The following is a 12,464-nucleotide window of genomic DNA, read 5'->3' as shown; positions in this document are numbered from 1 at the left end:
CCATAGTAGCCACACCAGTTCCATTCCCACCAACAGTGCACGAGAGTTCCCTTTTCTCCACATCCTCGCCAACGCTTGTTATTTGTTGTCTTTTTTATTACAGCCATTCTGGCAGGTGTGAGGTGACATCTCATTGTTTTTTTTTTTTTTTTGATTTGCATTTCCCTGATGATTGGTGTTGCTGAGCATCATTTTGTGTCTGTTGGTCATCTCTATGTCTTCTTTGGAAAAATGTCTTTTTAGATTCTCTACCCATTTTTTTTAAATCACTTTATTTCATTTTTTGATGTTGAGTTGTATGAATTCTTTGTATTTTTAGATATTAACTCCTTATCAGATATATAATTTGCAAATATCTTCTCCCATTCAGTAGTCTGCCTTTTCATTTTATTGATTATTTCCTTCACTGAGCAAAATGTTGTTAGTTCGATGTAGTCCCATTTGTTGAGATTTGCTTTAGTTTCCCTTATCTGAGGAGATATATCTAGAAAAAATATTACTAAGACTTATGTCAGAGAGTGTACTGCCTAGGTTTTCTTCTAGAAGTTTTATGGTTTCAGGTCTTACATTTAAGTCTTTAATCCATTTTGAGCTTATTTTTATAACTGTGTGAGAGACTAGTTCCGTTTCATTCTTTTGCATGGAGCAGTCAAATTTCCCCAACACCATTTATTGAAGGGGCCGTCTTTTCCCCATTTTATATTCTTCCTTCCTTTGTTGTGGATTAATTGCCCATATAAGTGTAGGTTCATTTCTGGGCTCTCTATTCTATTCCATTAATCTATGTGCCTGTTTTTGTGTCAGTACCTTACTGTTTTGATTACTGTAGCTTTGCAGTGTAGTTTGAAATGAGGGAACACGATACCTCCAGCTTTATTCTTCTTTATTTTGATAGAGAGTACACTGAATCTGTAGATTGCCTTGGAGAGTATGGTCATTTTAATAATGTTAATTCTTCCAATACATGAGCCTAATATACCTTTCCTCTGTTTGTGTTGTTTTCAATGTCCTTCATCAATGTCTTATAGTTTTCCAAGTACAGGTCTTCTACCTCCTTATATGGATTTATTCCTCATTATTTTATTCTTTTTGATACTATGGGAAATGTGATTGTTTTATTAATTTCTCTGACAGTTCACTGTTAGTGTATAGAAATGCAACAGATTTCTATATATTGATTTCGTATCCTGCAACTTTACTGAAATTGATGTTCTTTAGATTTAAATAAAGAAACAGAGAGACTAGAGTAACTGACTGTGAGGCCTAAATTTTCAAGGTCACAGGGGCTGGACAAGCCCTGTGCAAATCAAAGTGATGAGGGAGCAGAAATAACTGTGAGGGAACAGAGAGGAACACAGAGGAGATGCCCACCAGAAGGTGAGATGCTGGGAGTAAAGTTGAGTTTGGCCAATACCCAGAACCGTCTGAAGTCCTGGTAATTTCCTTGTCTAATTCCAAGCCATTCATAGCCATGCAGTGTGCCACCACCACTGTGTGAGGCAGTGTAACCGAGTACTAAATAGTAGAGATACTGCCATCACATTGCAGAAGTCCAAGTCCCACTTTCCAATCTCAGCATTCCACTTACCAGCCCCATGACTGGGCAAGACCTACATTGGCCTCTTTTCAGGTAAGTAATTTACCTAAACTCTCTGAGCCTCAATCTCCTCATCAGCCAAATTGGTATCATTATAGAACTTCCCTCACTGCCTTGTTAAAGGAATGAAATGAGACAATGCATCTAAGTGCTCAGCACGTAGTAAATGCTCAATAAATGAGAGACTATTAGCTAACACTACAGTCTTTATTATTATTACTATTAATGCAACTTTGCTCCTTGCACGCAAAGGCATTTAATCAAATAGCTGGTTAAGCAAAGCTGTTTACACAGTGAAGTCCTTTAGCTGAAAAGTAGTTTGTATAAAAGGATACTTGAAAGCGGAAATTTTTTTGGTGGGGGGGGGCATGCCACAAGGCTTGCGGGACCTTAGTTCCCCAACCAAGGATTGAACCCGGGCCCTCAGCAGTGAGAGCATGGAATCCTAACCACTGGACCACCAGGGAATTCCCAATAGTGGCAATTTTATAAAGGAGTTATTTACTCAGTCCTTTCTTTTGCTGATGAAGGAACAGACATCTAAAGATTCAGTGGTTCTTCCAGTTCACAGAGACACAAAAAGGCTATGTGGGGTTGAGAAACCAGGCTTCCTGACCCTAGGCAGGAGGTAAGTCCACTGACTCTCAGATCTTTGGGATTGAAACTACTAAATTAAAGTAGCAAACTTTTCTACCTAGTCTCTTAACCAGCTCTTTATTTTTAGTTTTTAAATGGAAGTCAAGATTAAAATCCTAATGCTATGTACTTTTTATTATATCAATTTTTATTTCTGTAAATTTTATTATATACATTATAATAAATTAAATCCATTTATTTCAGTTAGGTTTTATTCCACTGAGCTTTTGGCTGATCCATCAATATAGCCAAGTTCCAACAGGAAAGAGACACTTTTCCGTGGTGAAATCACAAGAATGTCCTGGGTTCCCAGTGACCTAACCTGTTCTTCTGTTGCTGTGACCCAGAGAAAAAATTCCTGAAAGAGGAGCAACAGTGGAGTCATTCCATGGCTGACTTATTTTTTTTCACATGACAGTAATACCAATTATCCTAGAAATGGGAGGGGGGAAAAACCCAAAATCCTTACTTTTTTTGTCAGATTTCCCAGAGGAGCAAGCATGGCACAGTTCCTTTTTCTTTTCTGCAATTATTTTCAAATTAATTTGCTCCTGGCCCAGTTTACTTTTATTCATTTCTATAGCCATTGAATCACACCCAAATGAGCTTCCTCTTTCTATTGTTAGACAAATTTTCTCAAAATATTTTAAAACTTTCTGCTTCCTCTCCATTCTGTTTTGTGGGTGAAGCATTTTATTCAGACTCTTTCCTCTGAGTCCTCTTGAGTTACAAAGTTAAATGATAATCTGTGGGTTGGAGACTTTGAGAAAGTTTTGATAATCGTAGGAAGACAGTTTGTGAGATAACATTTATTGTCTCTCATTGGCTTATCTATGGATGTGCCTGTGGTGTCTTGTATGTTACACTTAGTAAGTTGTCATTAATAATAATGATGATGATGATAAACACATTATATTAGAGACCGTTTATTGAGATCTTACTATGTGTTAAGTGCTTTACATAGGTCATTCTATTTAATCCTCATCGCAGTCCTAAAGGGTGGATTTTATTAACCCTATTTGATAGATGAATTCCAAAATTTAAGTAAGTTGCCCAAGATCATTCAACTTGTAAGCAGCAAGGGTTCTCTGAATCCTAAGCTCTTATTCATTCTATCCATGCTTCTCAAACTGTGGTCGTCAGACCAGCAGCAAGAGCAATACCTAGGAAATTGTTAGAAATGCAAATTCTCACACTGCATCCCAGATCTGCTGAAACAAATTCAGGGAGTGGGGCCCAGCAATCTGTGTTTTAATCAGCTCTCTGAATGATTCTGACAGATGATGAAATTAGAGAAACAGCTGCAGCATGCTATGCTTTATAGGCACAAAGGCATCACACCTGTAAGGAGGGAACTGGGAAGTTTTCTGGGAAATGACTCCAGGAACTTTGCCTGGCCAGGGACTGGCTGGGACCTGTGGCTTCCTGTCTCGCACAGGGAGGTCCAAGACTTCCCCTGGTTCCAAAGGCCCACAGATCTCCAGGGGTTGGGCGGTTGGCCTTTCTCTGAATTCCCCTGAACAGCTAGCATATGAGCTCTGTCTGTGCCTGAACCCTAAATGGTTATCATCACCCTCCAATTCCTCCATGACCCCATGCAAGACCACTCTCATACTTTTCCAGAGACAAGGGAGAACAGTGAGTGCTGAGGTTGAGGTGCAGAGTCCCCCTCTGGTGCTTAGACTCACCATGGTCCAGCTGTGCCCCCAGCCAAAGCACATCGTCTGACACTGCAAAGAATGCTCGGTACATCTGCTGACCTTCTGCTGTGAATCCCAGCCTGCCTCTAGTGATAATGCTGGAACTGAAAGATGTATTTATTAGTTTCCTATTGCTGCCATAAAAAATGATCAGAAAGTTAATGACTTAACAAACACAGATTTATTATCTTATGGTTCTATAGGTCAGAAGACCAACATGGGTCTCACTGAGCCAAAACCAAGGTACATTCCTTCCTTTCTGGGGACTCTAGAGGAGAATCTGTTTCCTTGCCTCTTCAATCTTCCAGAGGCTGCCCACATTCCTTGGCTTGTGGACCCTTTCTCCATCTACAACATCAATAATGTTGCATCTCTCTGACCATTCTTCAATAGTGACATCTCCCTCTGACCACAGCCAAGAGGTGTTCTGCTCACCTACGTAATTAGATTGAGCAGGGCAATCTCCCCATCTCAAGGACTTTAACTTAATCACATCTGCAAAATTCCTTTTGCCACATAAGGTAATGTATTTATAGATTCTGAAATTAGGACGTGGACGTCTCTGGAGCCATTATTCTGCCTACCAGAGTCTTCTCTTGTAGCACAGAGCACAGCATTCTTTTTCGGAGACTATAATTGCAAATTCCAAGAGATAGGAACAAGAAGAGAAAATGAATTCATATATTATTTGTTATTTACAGGACCATACAAAGCCATGTTTCCTTGATTCCAAGACCATTTACTGAAATATATACCCTGCTTTGAAAAAAAAGCTTTTTGAGGGAAAAGGAAGCACTACGATACTATACGTATCCCTAGCTCACAAGATACAACCAGAATTCAGAAACAATACAATGAGATATGGAAATGTGTTGCAGAATCAAAGTGATACCATAGTAAAACCAGCTAGTGTTTATTTCCTTTCTTATACCTATATATTTGGTCTCAATAAAATATGATTATGAAGTAGGCAAGGTAGGAGACTCAGCCGCGTAGAAGCTTAATTACTAAACCTAAAGTTTCCTAAATAAATGCTGGGACCCAAAGCTAATCTTTGAGACTGATGCCAGGACCTCTCTACTACGTGAGGCACATCTTCCCAGAGAGACATTACTTCCTCAGTGATCTCCAATCTTTGAGCCACAGACCCCTGGGGAACCAGTGATTACAAGTATTGGGAGTTCATTCAAATGTTAAGCATTGCCTGAAGCCCAAAAATGTAATATATTTCTAAACCTTTCAAATATATACAGGAACTGATGTGATGTAATACACAGTTTCCTTTGCTAATGTACTGCCTTCAAAGCAGCATCTTGACGTTTCATTTTCCAAATAAGTGGATATTAAAAGTAAAACTTCTATTGTAGGAGCATCTGAAATATAAATGTATGTTTATACTATATATATATATATTTATATATATATTTATTTCTATTTTCCAATTGACTTCTTGTTGAAAAATTTGGGAATCATTGTTCTCCATCATTTCATTTGATTTTCCATCTTTACAGCCAGGAGGGTCAGCCAGATGGATATAACAGCCCCTCCATCCAGTGGTTATGTGATGATCCACTTTAATTCATCCAGCAAGTATTTATTGTGTATCCACTAGGTGCTGAGCACAATTCCAGGCACCGAAGATACAATAGAGAAGAAAACAGATGAAGATTCTTGCTCTTGTGGAACTGACATTAAATAATTTAAAACATGTGAAATACTTAGAACATTGCTTGGTACCTAGGAATAGCTCGAGAATTATTAGTTCTTTTGATTATTATAATTATCAACTTATGTAATATCTAAAATGAGCATTCCAGAGTATTTTTTAAAAATAGGACACATTCCTCTGTATATTTAGAGAGTAAAAATGAGAAGTCCAAAGAGGCAGAAACATTTTGCCACGGGGTTCTTTCATTAGGCATTCTTTAGCATCATTGTGTGGTGAAATCACTGGTTTGGAAAGCCTGCTAACTGCTGCTTTTTAATTTTTTTGTGTGTGTGTGTGGCCATGCAGAGCAGCTTGCAGGGATCTTAGCTTCCCAACCAGGGACTGAACCTGGGCCCCGGCAGTGGAAGCACCAAGTCCTAACCACTGGACCGCCAGGGAATTCCCTAACTGAGCCTTTTTAGTTTTGCTAGTTTGTGCTGCAGTCAATGAGAAAAATTTATACCGAGAGAAATTTTCATTTTGTTTGCTTTTTTCTTTTCCTCTTATTCAGATAGTTTTATCTTGCTTCTCTCCCACCTTCAGAGCCGAGTGATGTTGTGCACTAGTGTTGAGGTCGTGGACACTAGCCTTCTCAGGACACTTCGTGGCCTCACCACTGTGGCACAGCCCTTGTCCAGCTTTGACGGCTGCTGACACTCAGGGTATCACTGCTTCCCGTTCAGCCGTCACAGAGAGGAAACCTGGTTTCCCCAGCTCCTCTCTCTTTCCCCACAGCCCACCGCAGCCCCACAGAAGCCTATGGTTTAGCTGTGCTTGAGTCACATTGCCATCCCTGGTCCAATCAACTGTAACTGGAAGTTCAGGCAAAACCGGCTTGTGCATCAGAACCACTTAAAGCAATGCTTGGTGGGCCCACCCTCAGACTCAGGAGGTCTTGGGGTGGGGCCCAAGAATTTGCACTTTTAACAGGTTCCCCAATGCTACTGATGCTGCTGATTCAGACACTTTATAAATGCCGGCTCTTGTGAAGCAAGCCGCTAGCTGTACTCCTTTGTACCTGTGCCGGGAGGGACATTTTTCTCTTAGCAATGCTGGAGGCAGGCATGGCAAGCTCCGTGACAATTCCAGTACAGCCTACCATTTTCCTTTCTCCAAACTTACCGTCCATTCATATTCCCGATGTTCCTGAACAGTGGTGATTGGAGAGAAAGATGGGAAGAAGCTAGAGTGCACTGAAAGAAGTTCAGGGCAAGTAAAAGATGCTTTATGGGCCTTTGGGAAGAGAAAGGAAGGAATAACATAAAAAATCACCGTCCTAGCTTCTCTTCTAAATCCTAACATTGATGCCCACCCACCCTGGAGAGGGCTTTACTCAGTCCACCAATTCAAATACACGAGACAGAGAGGTTTTCCTGCTCAATCACCTTCCTGCCTCCTTCCTTTCACAGGTTTCAAATATGTATTACGGTCTGGAGGCTTTCAATGCCTGTTCCTTTGTATTCCCTTGTCCCTTTAGTTTTCACAGGTGTTACCAACAATCAATCTCTTGCATTTCTGATTACATCTTGGCATCTGTTTGTTTTTAAGTTAATTTCTATTGGACTATAGTTGTTTTACAATGTTGTGTTAGTTTCTGCTGTACAGCAAAGTGAATCGGCTATACATATACATATACCCCCTCTCTTTTGGATTTCCTTTCCATTTAGGTCACCACAGAGCACCGAATAGTGTTCCCTGTGCTATACAGTAGGTTCTCATTAGTTATCTATTTTACACACAGTAGTGTATATATGTCAAATCAATCTCCCAATTCATCCCACCCCCCTTTCCCCACCTGGTCTGCATACGTCTGTTCTCTACATCTGTGTCTCTATTTCTGCTTTGCAAATAAGATCATCTGTATTGTTTTTCTAGATTCCACATATAAGTGATATTATGTCATATTCGTTTTTCTCTTTCTGACTTACTTCACTTAGTATGACAGTCTCTAGCTCTATCCACGTCTCTGCAAATGGCACAATTTTGTTCCTTTTTATGGCTGAGTAATATTCTATTGCATATATGTACCACAACTTCTGTATCCATTCTTCCGTCGAGGGACATTTAGGTTGCTTCCAGATCCTGGCTATTGTAAATAGTGCTGCAGTGAATATTGGGGCACACGTATCTTTTGAATCATGGTTTTCTCTAGGTATATGCCCAGGAGTGGGATTGCTGATTCATATGGTAGGTTTATTTTTAGATTTTTAGGGAACCTCCATACTGTTCTCCATAGTGGCCGTATTAATTTACATTCCCACCAGCAGAGTAAGAGGGTTCCATTTTTTTCTCCACACCCTCTCCAGCATTTATTGTTTGTGGATTTTTTTGGTGATGGCCATTCTGACTGGTGTGAGGTGATACCTCATTGTAGTTTTGACTTGCATTTCTCTAATGATTCTGTAATAATTTGGTTGGATTGTTTGTTTTGTTGATATTGAGCTGCATGAGCTGTTTGTATATTTTGGAGATTAATCCCTTGTCAGTTGCTTCACCTGCAAATATTTTCTCCCATTCTGAGGGTTGTCTTTTTGTCTTGTTTATGGTTTCCTTTGCTGTGCAAAAGCTTTGAAGTTCATTAGGTCCCATTTGTTTATTTTTGCTTTTATTTTCATTACTCTAGGAGGTGGGTCAAAAAAGATCTTGCTGCGATTTATGTCCCAGAGTGTTCTACCTATGCTTTCCTCTAAGAGTTTTAAAGTGTCCGGCGTTACATTTAGGTCTCTAATCCATTTTGAGTTTACTTTTGTGTATGCTGTTTATTTGCTTTGGGAGAGTTTCTAATTTCATTCTTTTACATGTAGCTGTCCAGTTTTCCCAGCACCACTTATTGAAGAGACTGTCTTTTCCCCATTGTTTATTCTTGCCTCCTTTGTCATAGATTGGGTGACCATAGGTGCATGGGTTTATCTCTGGGCTTTCTATCCTCTTCCATTGATCTATATTTCTGGTTTTGGAGGCATCTCTTTTTGACGTGAACCACACTGACAGAGTTGGTACTAGAAGCGGTTTGAGAAAGCAGGTGATGAGATTTGAGGACTGGGTCATCCACTGCCTGGCTGGCAATGAGGATGCCCATCTTTTTTTAATGAGATAGAGTTGATATACAATATTATATAAATTACAGGTGTACAACATAGTGATTCACAATTTTTAAAGGTTATCCTCCATTTATAGTTATTATAAAATAGTGGCTGTTTTCCCTGTGTTGTACAATATATCCTTGTATCTTCTTTATTTTATACATGGTAGTTTGCCCCTCCTCCTTCCCTCTCACCACTGGTAACCACTACTTTGTTCTGTATATCTGTGAGTCTGTTTCCTTTTAGTTATATTCACTAGTTTGTTTTAGTTTTTAGATTCCACATATAAGTGATATCATACAGTATTTGTCTCTGACTTATTTCACTTAGTATAATATCCCCCAAGTACATCCATGTTGTTGCAAATGGCAAAATTTCATTCTTTTCTATGGCTGAGTAGTATTCCATTACATATGTGTGTGCACATATATATATATATATATATATATATACACATACATACACACACATATATATGTATGTGTATATATATATATATATCTTCTTTATCCACTATTGATGGACACTTAGGTTGCTTCCATATCTCAGCTACTGTAAATAATGCTGCTATGAACATTGGGGTGCATGTATCTTTCTGAATTAGTATTTTCATTGTTTTTCCAGATGTATACCCAGGAGTGGAATTGCTGGGTCATATCGTAATTGTATTTTTAGTTTTCTGAGAACCCTCCATACTATTTTCCACAATGGTTGCACCAATTCACATTCCCATCAACTGTGTATGAGGGTGCCATTTTCTCCATATCCTCACCAACATTACTATTTGTGTTCTTTTTGATGATAGCCATTCTAACAGGTGTGTGGTGATATCATTTTGTAGGTTTTTTTTTTTTTTTTTCTGCAGTACACGGGCCTCTCACTGTTGTGGCCTCTCCCGTTGTGGAGCACAGGCTCCGGACGCGCAGGCTCAGCGGCCATGGCTCACGGGCCCAGCCGTTCCGCAGCATGTGGGATCCTCCCGGACCGGGGCACGAACCCGTGTCCCCTGCATCGGCAGGCGGACTCTCAACCACTGCGCCACCAGGGGAACCCCTTTTTGTGGTTTTAATTTGCATTTCTCTGATGATTAATGATGTTGAGAATATTTTCATGTGCCTGTTGGCTATCTGCATGTCTTCTTTGGAAAAGTGTCTGTTCAGGTCTTCTGCCCATTTTTTAATTGAGTTGCTTGTTTTTTTTGCTGTTGAGTTGTTTGAGTTGTTTATATATTTTGGATATTAACCCCTTATTGGTCATATCATTAGAAGATATTTTCTCCCATTCAGTAAGTTGTCTTTTCCTTTTGTTGATGGTTTCCTTTGCTGTGCAAATACTTTCAAGCCTAATTAGGTCCCACTTGTTTATTTTTGCTTTTACTTCCTTTGCTTTAGGAGACAGATTTCCCCCCCCAAAACACTGCTGCGATTTATGTCAAAGAGTGTTCTGCCTATGTTTTCTTCTAGGGGTTTTATGGTTTCCAGTCTTACATTTAGATCTTAATCCATTTTGAGTTTATTTTTGTATATGGTATTAGAGAATGTTCTAATTTCGTTCTTTTACATGTAGCTGTCCAGTTTTCCCAGCACTCCTTATTGAAGAGACTGTCTTTTCTCATTGTATATCCCTACCTCCTTTGTTGTAGATTAATTGATCATACGTGTGTAGATTTACTTCTGGGCTTTCTATCCTTTCTATCCTTTTCCATTGATCTATGTGTCTGTTTTTGTGCCAGTACCATACTGTTTCGAATCCTGTAGTTTTGCAGTACAGTCTGAAGTCAGTGAACATGATTCCTCCAGCTCTGTTCTTCCTCCTCAGAGGACCCCCATCTTGAGTGGTATGTGGGGTATGGACAGCCCCTGGCACAAGGTGGCAGCCCAACTGGTAAAATGTTTACTGGTGCTGACCTGGGAAAATGTCCATGTGGAAAGGAACGTCTACACCAGTGTGCTGATTTGGGGAATTTGAAAGATGTAGAGGAACAATGGATCCAAGAATAATGGGATTGGCTGGTTATTACCAAGTGGCATTGACATCCTACAGAGAGACAAAGAGAAACAAAGGCAGCTAAAAAAACAGTTAAAAAGTACATGTGAGACCCAAAGGGGCTCTTTGGTAGCTGTTTAAGAGCAGGTCGAGCTGAGTGTCACGTTAATGATCTGATTGTTAGAATCCAGAGCTCCAGAGATGTTTGGATGCTCAGCCACGGCAGGTTTCCTATGCTAAAGTCAGGGATCAGACTGGAAAAACCTGGGACCCAAAACGTGGGGCAGGAACATGTAGGTGGAGGCCCCTGAGAAATGTGGCTCTGCAGACTTCTCTGAGCCCCAGAGCCTGCAGAGAACTAGTATTGAGTTTGGAGAACTTAGCAGTTCCTCCACGTGGGAAGAAGCTGAAGGTCCCCCTCACCCCAGGCAGTGCCCTCACCTCCTCTGTGCCTGCCAGGCTATAAGGAGAGTTAAATCCCAGTATAGCCAAACTGAGGAAATGCTGGGCCTCAGAAAGGAGAAAAGACATTTTATTCTAAAGGAAATGCAAGAATTAACTAGCATGATGGAGAAAGTAGATCCCCTCAGGCATTGTTGATGGGAACGTAAACTGGTACAGGCACTTTGGGAAACAGTTTGGTAGCTCCTGCAAGAGGTTAGACACAGAGTTACCATGTAACCAAACAATCCCACCCCTAGTTTATACCCAAGAGAAATGAAACATATGTCCACACAAAACTTGTAGACAAATGTTCATACGCTGTCCATAGCTGCATTATTCATCACAGCTAAAAAGTGGAAACAATCCAAATGTCCATCAACTGATGAACGGATGAATTAAATTTGGTATTTTGGCCATAAAAAGGAAAGAAGTGCTGATTTGTGCTACAACATGGATGAATCTCAGAAATATTCCAAGTGAAAGAAGCAGACACAAAAAGCCATATATTTTATGATTTCATTTACAAGAAATGTCCAGAATAGGCAAGGCTATGGAGACAGGAAGTCGAGTGGGTGTTACCCGGGGCAGGGTTGGGGGGATGAGGGAATGAAGAGTGACTGTTAATGAGGTTTGGAGTTTCTTTGGGAGGGATAATAAAAACGTTCCAAAGTTAGATTGTGGTGATGGTTGTATAATAATGTGAGTATATGAAAAATCATTGAATTATATACTTTAAAAGGGTAGATTGTATGGTGTGTGAATTATATCTCAGTAAAGCTGTTTTACAAAGGAATTAACTAGCACATATGAACCAAAGCCAGGGGAGTAACCTTGGGCCTGAACTGTGTGGGTATTTGATTAAGGGCCCAAAACACAAGAATGGATGGACAAGAATGTATTGACTTGGAAGTTCTCACTTAGGACTTGGGATTTCATACCTTGGCAAGGACCCCAGGGAAAGGGGCAGACTCATTGCTAGTGTGGATCTAGAAGCTGGGAGAAAGCAGTGGCTTACTCTAAATGAAGGTGAAATGCAGGGGTTGCTGAGGCAGATAGAAGAAAGGACTTGATAGTTCAGGGAACTAAAAATGCTGTTTGGATTTATTCTGAGAGGCCAGAAGACCCACTGAGGACTGTATTCCCTGGGAGGGCCCTCATGAGATGCTAGGTACCAAGGCTGTCAGGCATGCATGGGGCAGAGGGGCACCAGCATCACTCAGCAATTCAACAGAGGCTCGCCTTGTCCTGGTCCTCAAAGGAGTACACTCTTGCTGCGCACAGGAACGATCCCATTGAACTACAAGCCATGA

Source organism: Stenella coeruleoalba, assembly GCF_951394435.1.
Source record: "Stenella coeruleoalba genome assembly, chromosome: 10".
NCBI classification, from domain to species: Eukaryota; Metazoa; Chordata; class Mammalia; order Artiodactyla; family Delphinidae; genus Stenella; species Stenella coeruleoalba.
Note: the sequence above shows the minus strand (reverse complement) of the source record.